General features: G+C 38.0%; 1 pseudogene; it reads right to left on the reverse strand.

Annotated features, from left to right (window-relative positions):
* Window positions 1-8967: 8967 nt before the first annotated feature.
* On the reverse strand, window positions 8968-11843 carry LOC114709760 (annotated as a pseudogene).
* Window positions 11844-12115: the final 272 nt, after the last annotated feature.

Raw genomic sequence — 12115 nt, forward strand, 5'->3', positions numbered from 1 at the left:
TTTTGAGACCATTTCAGTAGTTAATTTTTATTATAAGGACTTGTACATTTCCTGAGTTATATAAATATTGCCAAACAGTTGTTCACAGTACTACCTTATAATCTTTTTAATTTCTGAAAGGTAGATCTTCTCTCTTATATTCATGGTAATTCTAACTAAAGTTTTTTCAGTTTTTATCTATTTCAACATCAACAATTGTTTTCATTGATTCATTCATTACTTTTCAATTATATATTTTATTTATATATTCATTTAAATTATATCTTTGCTTTAGATTGAAATTGCTTTTACTTTTGAGTTTCCTGTGATTGAAGGATTTATTGTTTTTAACTATAGACATTCACAACTAAAAAATTCAAAAAATAATATTTTGGTAAATATGGTGTATTTTAATGTTTGATCATCTCAGGGTACTTTTAATTCCATCTTTAATTATCATGGCTCACTAAGTACTAAAGAATGTAGTACTTATATTTTACATATGTGTTAACTTAAATATTTTGTTGTGGGTTTCTTTTTCATTGCTTTGCATTGTAGGAGTATAACTCTATATTATTTCAATCCTTTGAAACTTATCAATGTTTGTGTTATGGTCTGGCCTGGAACATGGTTTATATGGGAGAAAGCCCTTTGGATACTTGAGACTGAATTTATGGTGCTATTAGGTGTATATATTTCATAGATTTCATAAACATTTCATAGATTTATACTAAGTCTGGTAGAATTAGATTGCTGGTCAATTCTTTTACTTTTTTGTTGATGTTCTTCCTCTTTGAACTACTCTTCATTTAAATTGGACTGGTGAAATAACTATTGTATATACTCTGATACTTTTATTAAGTACTATAAGTATTTTTGAGCTCTCTTGTTAGGTATATTTTAATATAATTATTATACCTTGTTTATGGATTTGCCTGTGTAACTATGAAACATAATTTTGATGTGCAATGTTTTTTCATGTAAACTGTTATCATCTATGATTATTAATTAAAGATACTTATAATTATTTTCATAGATATAGAAACTGAAGAACTTTTGTTGTGAAATTCCAGGACTAGGTATCCTGTATAAACATAAGGACCTAAGTTCAATCCCTAGAGACCAAGTAAAAAGCCAGGTATCATAGCATGTGCTTCTAATCCCAGTTCAGGGGAGGTAGAGACTGACAAATCACTGGGGCACATTGAGCAGTCAGGGACCTGCAGGCTAGTGAAAAATCCTTGTCCAGAGGAATATCTAGATTGGCCTCTGGGCTCCACAAACATGTGTACACATGTACAGCTTCACACAAGCACATGTACACACACATACACATTAACAAGAGCATACATGTTCACAACTACATACATGGACTATTTCATCTGCACTGTAGACACAAATTTTTTAACTTCTCTATACATGATTCACAGTTATCTTTGGGAGCATCATACTGACAATGTAAAAGTCACGAACTAGTATTGTACTAATTATAGCTGCTAGTGTGTCATGACTTGTTCAAACTGGTTTAAATTAGACAACTAAACAACTTGAAGTGAGTCTAAGTTGGAGTATTCATACAACACAAGTAAGCAAAGTCTACAAATGACTTTTTTCTTTACAACTATTTTATAATTTCACTGCCAATCATTGATGACTTGTTTGTATTTACCTTATTATAAGTCTAGTTTTGTTAGTTGGCACAAAGTTTAATCTCCTTTGAGAGTATTTATTTTTGCATTTGTATTTATAGTTTCAAATTCTTAAGTGGTTTTGTCAAAAATATTCACACTTCTTTGTTGTTAGACATATGGAATTATTAAATTCTTCAAGTCATAAGTAATCTGTACATTCAAGTTCAAGGTCAGAATACCTGCTTGACTAACATTTGACCAACAATCTCATTTTTCTGTTTTCATTATCTTTGGTGATGAAATTTTAACATGACAAGACAGAAATTAATGTTCAGACCCTTCTTACACATAATGGTTTTAGCTGAACTAAATGGATATGTAATTATTTGTCTGCTGGCTGTTTGCTTACTTTCTAATAGTTGCAAATGTACAACAAACATCTTCTGGAAAGCATAGAGTAAATATTTAAGTTGGATGTCTGGTTTTGAATTATAACCAAGTGAAAAAGTAGCCTGTATTCACATTCCTAGATTCTAGTTAAGTTCACTGAAAAGGGGTATTTATTAAGGTTGTTTTTGGGTTCTAAACTTTACTGATAAACCTCAGCCCAACATAGATTGATGATGACTGAGTTACAAAGTGCTCCTTCAGCATTCAAAATGGAAATGCTGACTGTGTCTGTCTGTAGGACAGCTAGTTTCGCAGGTGTGGCACAGCTGTAGTTCACGAGACAGTAAAGCAAGCATTTGAAGCTGAAAAAAATATTGTGAATTTCACAGATATTTATGCATGGAACATTCCCTTTCCACTTGTAACTTAGGAACCATTTCCTAGATGATAATGGAAAATAAATTAGAAGAGTAATTTAAATATCTTTTGCTTTGTGAAAAATCATGTGATTTAAAGTATACGGCTATATCTATACTATATTGGCATTTTTCTAGCTCCATAAAGCTGCATCTCCCTTTTTTCCTTAAATGGTTAAAATAAATTATTTCTTCTAAATTATAAGTTGAATATTTTCTGTTAAAAGTATTTGTGATTGTATTGCTATATTTTCTATAATTATCATTTCTTAACATTAGGGTCTTAATGTATCTCAGTCTCACTTAGAACTCATTCTGTAGCTCAAGCTGGTCTTTAATTCATGGCAATCTTCCTGCCTCATTATCTTAAGTCCTAGGATTCTAGGCATGGGCTACTATACTTGGCCATTTTTCACTTTAATATTAAAGTCAAATTGCTCCACCAGAGATTGATTTATTGTGTTCCTTCTTTTCTTTCTTTGAGAGCTTTGGAAATATTTCCCATGTTTTACCACCTTTAAACTTTTACATCCGGGAAGTATGTGTCATTATGATCCCTATCTCAGAGAAGAGGAGTTTTAGATACTTGACCAAGTAATAAAGCTAAAATATATGGTGCTATTCGGATTTTGAACAGTTTGTCTTCAGGATATATACTTTAAACACTTTTTTCTCAATTTGTGTCCCATGGGCCAGAATTATTTGACTTTTGTTGAAAATGCCATTTTGTCCTACCCTATACCTGTTGTGTTTAACAGAATGTCCCATTCTCATATGTACTCATTTGTACTTTAAAATTTAAGAAGTCATGGACAGAAATGTGAATCCAGTTACCCAACACATGTATTTCTCATTTTTAAATGAACAGTATAATATACCACCAGATAAAAAATGTACCTAAGAAAATTAAGAAATCAAAAGTTTCATATATCTAAACTGCAAATAGCTGTGAACTCAGGGGCTAGAGAGATGACTTAAAAGTTAACAGCACTACTGCTCTTCCAGAGGACATTGGTTCAATCCCCAGAATCCACATTGCAGCACACACAACTGTCTGTAACTCACACAAATGGTGCACAGAATATATATATAGTGTGTGTGTGTGTGTGTGTGTGTGTGTGTGTGTGTGTGCAGGAAAAACACATACAATATACAAATAATAAAAAAATACCTGAAGTCATGGTCAGGACACAACTCTGTCTAGTTGGTGAATTCCCCTATAGATATTGAAATAGATTTCCTAGTATAAACCATAGGAAAAATTTATAGATATATGCTCTGTGACCATTGAAATTGAAGAAAAAAGCATGGTGCAATGAACCAAACACCTTGTCTTTGTGTCTCAACATGGACAAGGATTGATAGGGGAAAGAATATAAAATTGAGATATAAAGTTATCCAAATATGAAGAGTTTGCGGTCATGGTTTTTATAATGTAAGATGTTCTCAGGAAATTATAAATGAAATAATATACAGGTTTTAAACATTTTGTTTGTTTTAAAGTAATTCCAAGTGAAAAACGCAGAAGAAGCATTCTTTGCCCGCTTGAGATTACATTATGTCCCATAAAAATAATCCTCTGTATGTCTGTTAGGAAACCTATTGAGAAAATCAGCTGTTTTGCTTTCTAGTAGGGAGGTTGAACTTAAAGGAGTACAGTAACCTCCATTGTCTGAGAGAATTAGGGTCTTAATGTACCCCTTCTAGTGATGTCTGCAGATGTTAGTCTCTTTTAGCACTTAGCTGAAATTGGAAACACTCTAGTTTGATGAAAGCCAGGAAGTAATTAAAGAAGAAATTTCTCCTCTATTGAAGTTGAGTGGCATTTCTCTAGGGAAGAGCACCAAGGGACTGGACGTGAGAAATTGAAACACAAGGCTTTGTGGAAATGATTGGTCAGTGAGGGAAGGGAAAGCAAAAGGAGTTTGATGGAAGAATGTTCACAGGCAATTCCTTCCATGTTTAGAAGAGTTTGTCTTCCATGATACAATGAAATAATCAAGTATAGTAAGCTCAGAACTTTTGTTGGCCCCACATTGTGTTAGTGTTTTGAGTTATACACACCCTCTGCATAAAGAATGAAATGAAAACAGTTTAAGAAGAAATAAAAAAACACAATCAACTAACCTGGGCTCATAAGGGCCCACAAAGACTGAACTGAAAAGCAAGGAGCCTGTCCTAGACACTCTGCATATATGTTACAGTTGTGTAGCTTGGTCCTCTTATGGGACTCCTAACAGCAGGAACAGGAGCTGTCTGGACTCTTTTACTGACTTTTGGGAACCTATTCCTCATAATGGGTTGCCTTGCCCAGCCTTAATACATGGGGAGGTGCTTTGTCTTACTGCAACTTGATATGCTGTGTTTTATTGATACTCATAGGAGATCTGCTCTTTCCTGGATGGAGATGGAAGAGGAGGGGATTGAAGGATGAGAGGGAGGGAATGGAGGAGAGAGCCTGGGAGGAGAGGATGGGGGTGAGGCTGTGGCTGGGATGTAAACTAAAGAGATGAATAAAAAAAATGTCCTTGAGCCTAGGCAGGTCCAAGCCGCTTTCCACTGCACCAAGGCTGCGCAAGGAGTCACACCACAGGACCGGATTCGCAAAAGCCTGCCCATGTATCAGAGATGGATCCCTACCCCCCTGCCTGGGTGCCCCCTGTAGCAGGAATCTTAAAAGTTCTTACTAATAAAATCAAACCTGAGGCCAGTTATTGGGGTGAATGCTGGAAGATTAGAGAAGCAGAACAAGCCACAGCTACCTCACCTCGCTAGTTCCTCAGCTGATCCTGTTTCCTCAGACTGGAAGCTTCTCAGTCCTCATATGAAATGAATCTCAGCTGAACTGTGCTGCTCAAAGCCTGAAAGCTTAACCAGCCAAATGTTTCTAGTTTCTGGCCCTCATGCTTTATACACCTTTCTGCTTTCAGCCATCACTCCCTGGGATTAAAGGCTCGCTTTCTGGGATTAAAGGCGTGAGTCACCATGCCTGGCTGTATCCTTGAACAGATGGATTTCTGCCTCTGGAATGCTAGGATTAAAGGTGTGTGCTACCACTGCCTAACCTCTATGTTTAATGTTGTGGCTGTTCTGTCTCTTCCCCCAGATAAATTTATTAGGGTGCACAATATTTTGGGTAACACAATACACCACAGCCCCCCCCCAAACAGTTAGAGCCAAACAACCTTTGTCCGTACCCAGAGGGCCTAGTCTGGGCTCTGCTGACTCCCCATGGGAGACCTAGATATAGGGGATGTGGGGATGTGGGGTGGCTTGAGAGAGAGGGCTGGGGTTGGGAGGAGGGAGGAAGGGGGATCTGTGGGTGGTATGTAGAGTGAGTAGAAAATTTCTTAATAAAGAAAAATGAAAAAAATAGAAATAGAAAAAAGTCATTGAATTTTAATATGAGTTTGATCTGAAGGAAACTGGAGCAGCAGAAACATTCTCCCAGTTATTTTTCATATGTTTCACTAGATTTGGGGATATAAATGGATCAGGAATCCTAGCCAATAAGTAAGGGGGGTCACTATGTATTGAAACCAGTGATAATATCTACTTCCCAGAACAAAATAAACTGAATAGTTTTATGACTGATTAGCCATGTGAATGCTATCAAGAAATTAAGATACGTGTTATTAGTCACTTTTTGCTCATATCTCAAAAGTCATTTTATATCACTATAAATCTTCAGTTTATTTAGAAAATATATTTATTAATTTGCTGAGAATTTTATACATACACACAATGTATTTTGTTCATATTCATACCCCACTCCTTCCCATACCTCCTATCATATCCATTCTTATCTCCCTACCCTCACCCAACTTATGTCCTCTTTTTTTTCAATAACCTACTGAGTCCAGTTTGTGCTGCCAATATACTCATGGGGGTGGAGCCATACACTGGATCTTGGTGACTCGCCAAATGTCATCTCCTTAACAAAAATGGACTTTCCCTTCTCCAGGAGACACCAACTGACAATAGCTCCTCAGTTTGGGGTGGGCACATGTGAGCCTCTTCCCACACTGTGCAGGAACATTGGTTGTCATGACCTTGTGAAAGTCTTGTGCTGGTAACCCCATGTCATAACCCATTTTCCAGCTCTTCATCTCTGCTCCATCTTCCATGAGAGCTCCTGAATCTTGGTGGGGGTGGAGGTAGTGGTGGAGGATACATGATACAGATGAGATTAACACTCCACAGACACTTGTTCTCTACACTTGTCCACTTGTGAGTTTGGGTGTTTACTACTTTTCACTATACAAAGAGGTTCCTAATCCTTTATTTTGATTTTGGCAACATACTTATTCCAAGGTAATATGCATATAGAAAAGAACCTAGTACTGAATATAAATCATCATCATTTTGTGTGAAGTGAACTCTTTCAACTAATTATCATTCAGAAAAGAATACATAAACAGTACTCTAGAATCTTAAGGTAGATGGATCACTCTTGTCTTCAGCTTTGCTATATTCCATATCAGAAGTGTCAGCCTCATTCTCATGTGGTAAAACGGTTGGTTTCCAGCTTCCTACTATTGGAAAGATTTCTAATAATTTCTAATAATAATTCTAATTGACATATTTTTGTCTGTCTTATGGCATATTAATGTCCATCTTACGGGATCCCTAGTAAAGAACACAGACAAGCAAATAGAGTTAAACAGCTTGAGATATTAAATGGGTATTATATTACAGTTGCTTTGTTTTTATTATTTTTGTACAGATCGGTCAAGTCTATTGTCTTGCTTTTCAAGCTGGCTTTAATTTGATTTATTCAGTTTTTCTTTGCTGAATTATTTTCAATACTGATGACTTTTTTCACTAATATCACCAGTTTTCACACTCAGTTTGCTGATGTGGACTATCCTCTCTGGATCCTAGGTTGAATTCATCTACTTGCTTATATCTTCTTTGAGATCTTGATCATATTTATTGGTAAACCTCTGAAAACTACTGGTTATTTTCTCTATTTTGGTATTTTTTTAATTCAGTTATGATATTGGGGGTGGTCTTGTTGCCTTTCTTTCTATGTTTCCTGTATTTCTTTGTTCCATGGTTTTTATTTATTCCTTGAGAATGTCATACATTGTTGCTGGCTCTGCAGCTGGGATCCCACTGTCTCTGATCCCAGGGGCAGGGAGTGAATAGATGCAGAACCAAATGGCATGGGCTCTGGGAGGTTGTAAGCAATCTCCTTTGTTAAACAAAGGACTGAGGTATTTATGTGTGTAGTTTTGGGCGGGCTCTGCTTCCAGCTGTGGTGGTGTTTCAGGCTCCTCTGCGTCAATATGTGTTTTGATCATATTCTTTCACTTCTTCCAATTTCTTATATTTCTGTGTTGTGATTTTTCCAAATGTTTGTTTGGCTCTGTCTTCATTTTGTTTGGGCATCTTCTATTGATAAGCTTGCTCTTGTAGACTACATTTGCAGTAGCACTGAAGGAAGAGAAAAACCATGTGATATAGTAACATCAAACTATGATTCAGAAATACATCAAAAATTCTGTTTTTCCCCTTGTTTCTTAATATTTATTAGATACTGCCTTATGGGGCTTGCAGGGAAAAGACTCAGGCTACACAGAAAATTCTAAGGAATCGGATGTCTTAAATAAGTCAGAACATATCACAATGGAATAGCCAATCATTTACCAGATCTGACATTACAACTATGTGTTTGCCATGGAGGAAGCAATGGGCCTGGTAAGAATGGTATAGGACTAGATGAAAGGAAACAAGATTGCCCTTCATCTGTCACAGCATATGTTTATAATGACTGAACTAAATGATTTTAAAAGAGGGGAGAAAAGAGAACAGCTGGGGCAAAGAAGATCAATGGCTAGATTCAACCAAATCACACAGAATTGTAGAAAGAATCAAGGTAGAACTTGAGTCCTCAGAAGCAAAGTGGGAATAAGGGTACAGCATCTATCGATGGGAAAAACCCAAGGCTTCTCTTCCAAGCCAAATAGAGGAGGGCAAGTGCAAACTTTCTTCCCCTTCAGAGATTTCAAAATGGTCTCTCTGAAAGCAAGGAGCAGCATGATGATAAACCTATAGCCCCAGCCCAGACTACATTTCTTCTCATTCCTAGATGCCTTGTCCAATAGAAGCATAGAGTCCTAGGATTCAGTGCCTGCTCTGCAGACCCAAAAGAGAGAGTAGAAATAGCAGTACAGCCATATATAACATTGTTTTGGGGAGTGAGAAGAAGTTAAATTCCCTGAAAAGGATGTATTCCTTCGCCTGGCAAAAAATTGGCCTGTTTCTAACAGCAGACACCATGATGGAGTAGTGCTTATAGAACAAATCCTCAGCTGGTATGGTACAGTCTTGGATGAGATGTAGAGAGAGTTTGGGGCAGACAGCTCCCAGAGATAATATTTCTGCCTAAGTTCCCAGTGGTTCTGCTGAGTTCAGATATTCCCCATGGCAGAGACTAGGGGAAGAAAACATGTTGAGTTTCACATGATCAGACACTGTTTGCCATTGGCACCTGGTGGGTCCTGTAGAATGAAGGCATCTGGATCAAAGTTGAGGCCAAGATACATCTACCCAGCTAGCTCTTTTGGAGGATGGCCCAAATCCTGTATCTGCTGCATAAGATCTAGCACCATCTTAACAGGAGCCCTGTGAGCAGCCTCACTGTCTGTGAGCAGCCTCACTGTCTGTGAGCATCGGTGCCTCAAACTGCTTACATATTTCCTCATGACACTGTGCTGCTGCTGCTAACTTTCAAACTGCTCTGTAGGAATACATTCCTGGTGACTCTGCAATGATTCTGAACACTTTCTTCAGGGATGGGTATAGCACTTTCTTTGAAAGTAGGTACTGCATGATACTCTGTATGATGTGGAGAAGTTTCCTTCATCGTCCCTTTCATCTATACGCAGGCTTGGTCAGATTGTCTTTTGACATGCCTGAATTCGGAAGGTCAGTGGCATTTTTTGGCTTGCCCACATAATGTCACTTTTGTGAAAGAAGATTATCTGGTTGATAATCTGCATCATTGCCCACTCTCCTGGCTGCCTCTGAGAGCTTTTGGTACTGTTCCAACAGGTGGTGCCCTTCTTCAGCCAGCTCCTTTCATTGCCCTTTAAACTCCTCAGTTGCTTGAGAAGTCAGCTAGTTGTCAGACAGTTGTTCATAGAAATGTTTCTCTTGGAAGGTAAAGAGGGCATCTTGGCAGTGTCTCCTTGTGGTTTCTTCAGGGGCCGTGAAGCACTGGGAGCTGGGATTGGGAGCCCGGAGCAGTGGAGGGGTTGACTTTATCAAAATCATCAAGGACAACTGCCAGAAGCTCCTCCAACTCCTGGTCTGCTTTGATCCTAACCTTACACAGCAACCACCATCTTGCTGCCTTTGACTTGCTGTCACACCTAAAATTCTTTAAAATCCACTAATGAATCCCTGCTGATGAGAATATAGAAAATGGCAAAGCAGATGCAGAATAGGTATAAAATTAGACATTATTGTATCTAAATGGGGAATTAGTAGATTATTGATATGGAAGGATGTGGGGAAGGGAAAACTGAGCAAGGTCAAATAAATGAAAAGAAGAAAGAATGGGAATAATTGTTATGGAATGGAAAAGACTTGGAGATTAGAAAAAAGTCCATAAACACTAAAAAAACAAAGAAGATTGCTCAATAATGATAGTCTGAAAAAATATTAAATAAATGTAAGAAGGGGTTATAAAACTAAAACCATGAATAGTTTCTTTCACCTGTTGGTTGTTTTCTTGGCTTTCTTTAAGAAATTTGTTGATTTTCTCTAATTTTTTGGTTGTCCTTTCTTTCATTTCTTTAAGGGGTTTTTCATTTCCTCTTTAAGGACCTCTATAATCTCCATAAAGTTGGTTTTAAGGTTGTTTCCCTGTGCTTCAGCTGTCTTGGGATAGTCAGGACTTGCTGTCACAGGATAACTGGGCTCTGGTGGTGCCATATTGCCCTGGCTGTTGTTGATTTTGTCTGGGATCAGGGTTTGGGGTGATTAGTTCTAGTCCTTGATTTTTGAGTTTGTCTTTGTTGGATGGATGTTTTATTCCTTGGTTTCTGGGAGTAATTAATATCTCTCAATATCAATGGACTCAATTCACAAATAAAAAGACACATGGTAACAGGAAACTATATAAAAACAGGATTCATCCTTCTGCTCCATTTGAAAAACACATCTCAATACCAATAATAGACACTACCTCAGAGTAAACAGTTGGAAAAAGAATTTCTAATCAAATGGACATAATAAGCAAGCTGGTATAGCTATCCTAATATCTAAAAAATAGATTTCAAACTAAAATTAACCAAAAGAAATGGAGAAGGAAACTGAGATTCCATCTAATACCTGTCAAGATAAAAAACACAAGTGACAGCTCATGTTGGAGAGGATGTGGAGCAAGAGGAACACTCCACTGCTGGTAGAGGTGCAAATTTGTGCAGCCACACTGGAAATCAATATGGTGGGTTCTCAGAAAATTGGGAATCAATCTACTGTTGTTTGGTTTTGCTCTTTTTGGGGGGGGGCTGCTACCCAACTCCTAAATAAATCACACACACTGAGGTGCTTATTATTAATTATGAATACCTGGCCTTAGTCTGGCTTGTTTCTAGCCAGGTTTCCTTAAATGAACCCATCTGTCTTTTTGCCTCTGGGCTTTTTCCATTCTCTTACTTTTGTAAATCTTACTCTTACTCCATGTCTTGCTGTGTAGCTGGGTGGCTGGGTGGCTGGGTGGCTGGGTGGCTGGGTGGCTGGGTGGCTGGGTGGCTGGGTGGCTGGGTGGCTGGATAGCTGGCTCCTGAAGTCCTCTTTCTTCTCTAGCTACTTATTCCTTCCTCCCAAATTTCTCCTATATCTTCTCTCTGCCTGCCATCCCAACCTATCCTTTCTCCTGCCTTGCCATTGGCCATTCAGTTCTTTATTAAAACATCAGGTGTTTTAGCCAGGCAAAGTAGCACTGCTTCACAGTTAAATAAATACAACATAAACTAAAGTAACAAACCTAAAATAATATTCTACAACAATCTATCTCAAGACCCTGCTATACCACTCCTGGGCATATACTCAAAAGACACTCCACCATACCACAAGGACACTTGCTCAACTATGTTTATAGCAGCTTTATTTGTAATAGCCAGAACCTAGAAACAACCTACATATTCCTCAACTGAAGAATGGATAAAGAAAATGTAGTACATTTATGCAATGGAGTATTACTCAGCTATTAAAAGCAATGACATCTGGTACTTTGCTGGCAAATAGATGGGAACTATAAAAAACCTTGAGTGAGGTAACCCAGACTCAGAAAGACAAATATCATATGTACTTACTCATAATGGATAATATCCTTGAAGTAAAGAATAACCGTGCTAAAATCCACAGAACCAGAGAAGATAAGTAACAAGGAGGGCTCAAGGAGGGGATGCATGTATCTCACTGTGAAAGGGAAGTAGAATGGGCATTGCTGGTGGGGGGAGGGGCTGTAATGGAAGGTAGGATCAAGTGGGAGGAGGAAGTATCAGGTGCAGGGAGGACAGAGGGACAGGGTACTGTGAGAGACAACTGGAATCTGGGGGTATTTCTGGGATGAGCTAGAAACCCAGAGCAATGAAAACTCCCAGAAGTCTATGTTGGAGTGACCAGCTAATGACTGGCCCAGGTTGAGAATAATACCCTGAGAGGGAGCTCACCCCTGAGAGC

The sequence above is a fragment of the Peromyscus leucopus genome, chromosome X, assembly GCF_004664715.2.
Source record: "Peromyscus leucopus breed LL Stock chromosome X, UCI_PerLeu_2.1, whole genome shotgun sequence".
In the NCBI taxonomy this organism is placed as follows: Eukaryota; Metazoa; Chordata; class Mammalia; order Rodentia; family Cricetidae; genus Peromyscus; species Peromyscus leucopus.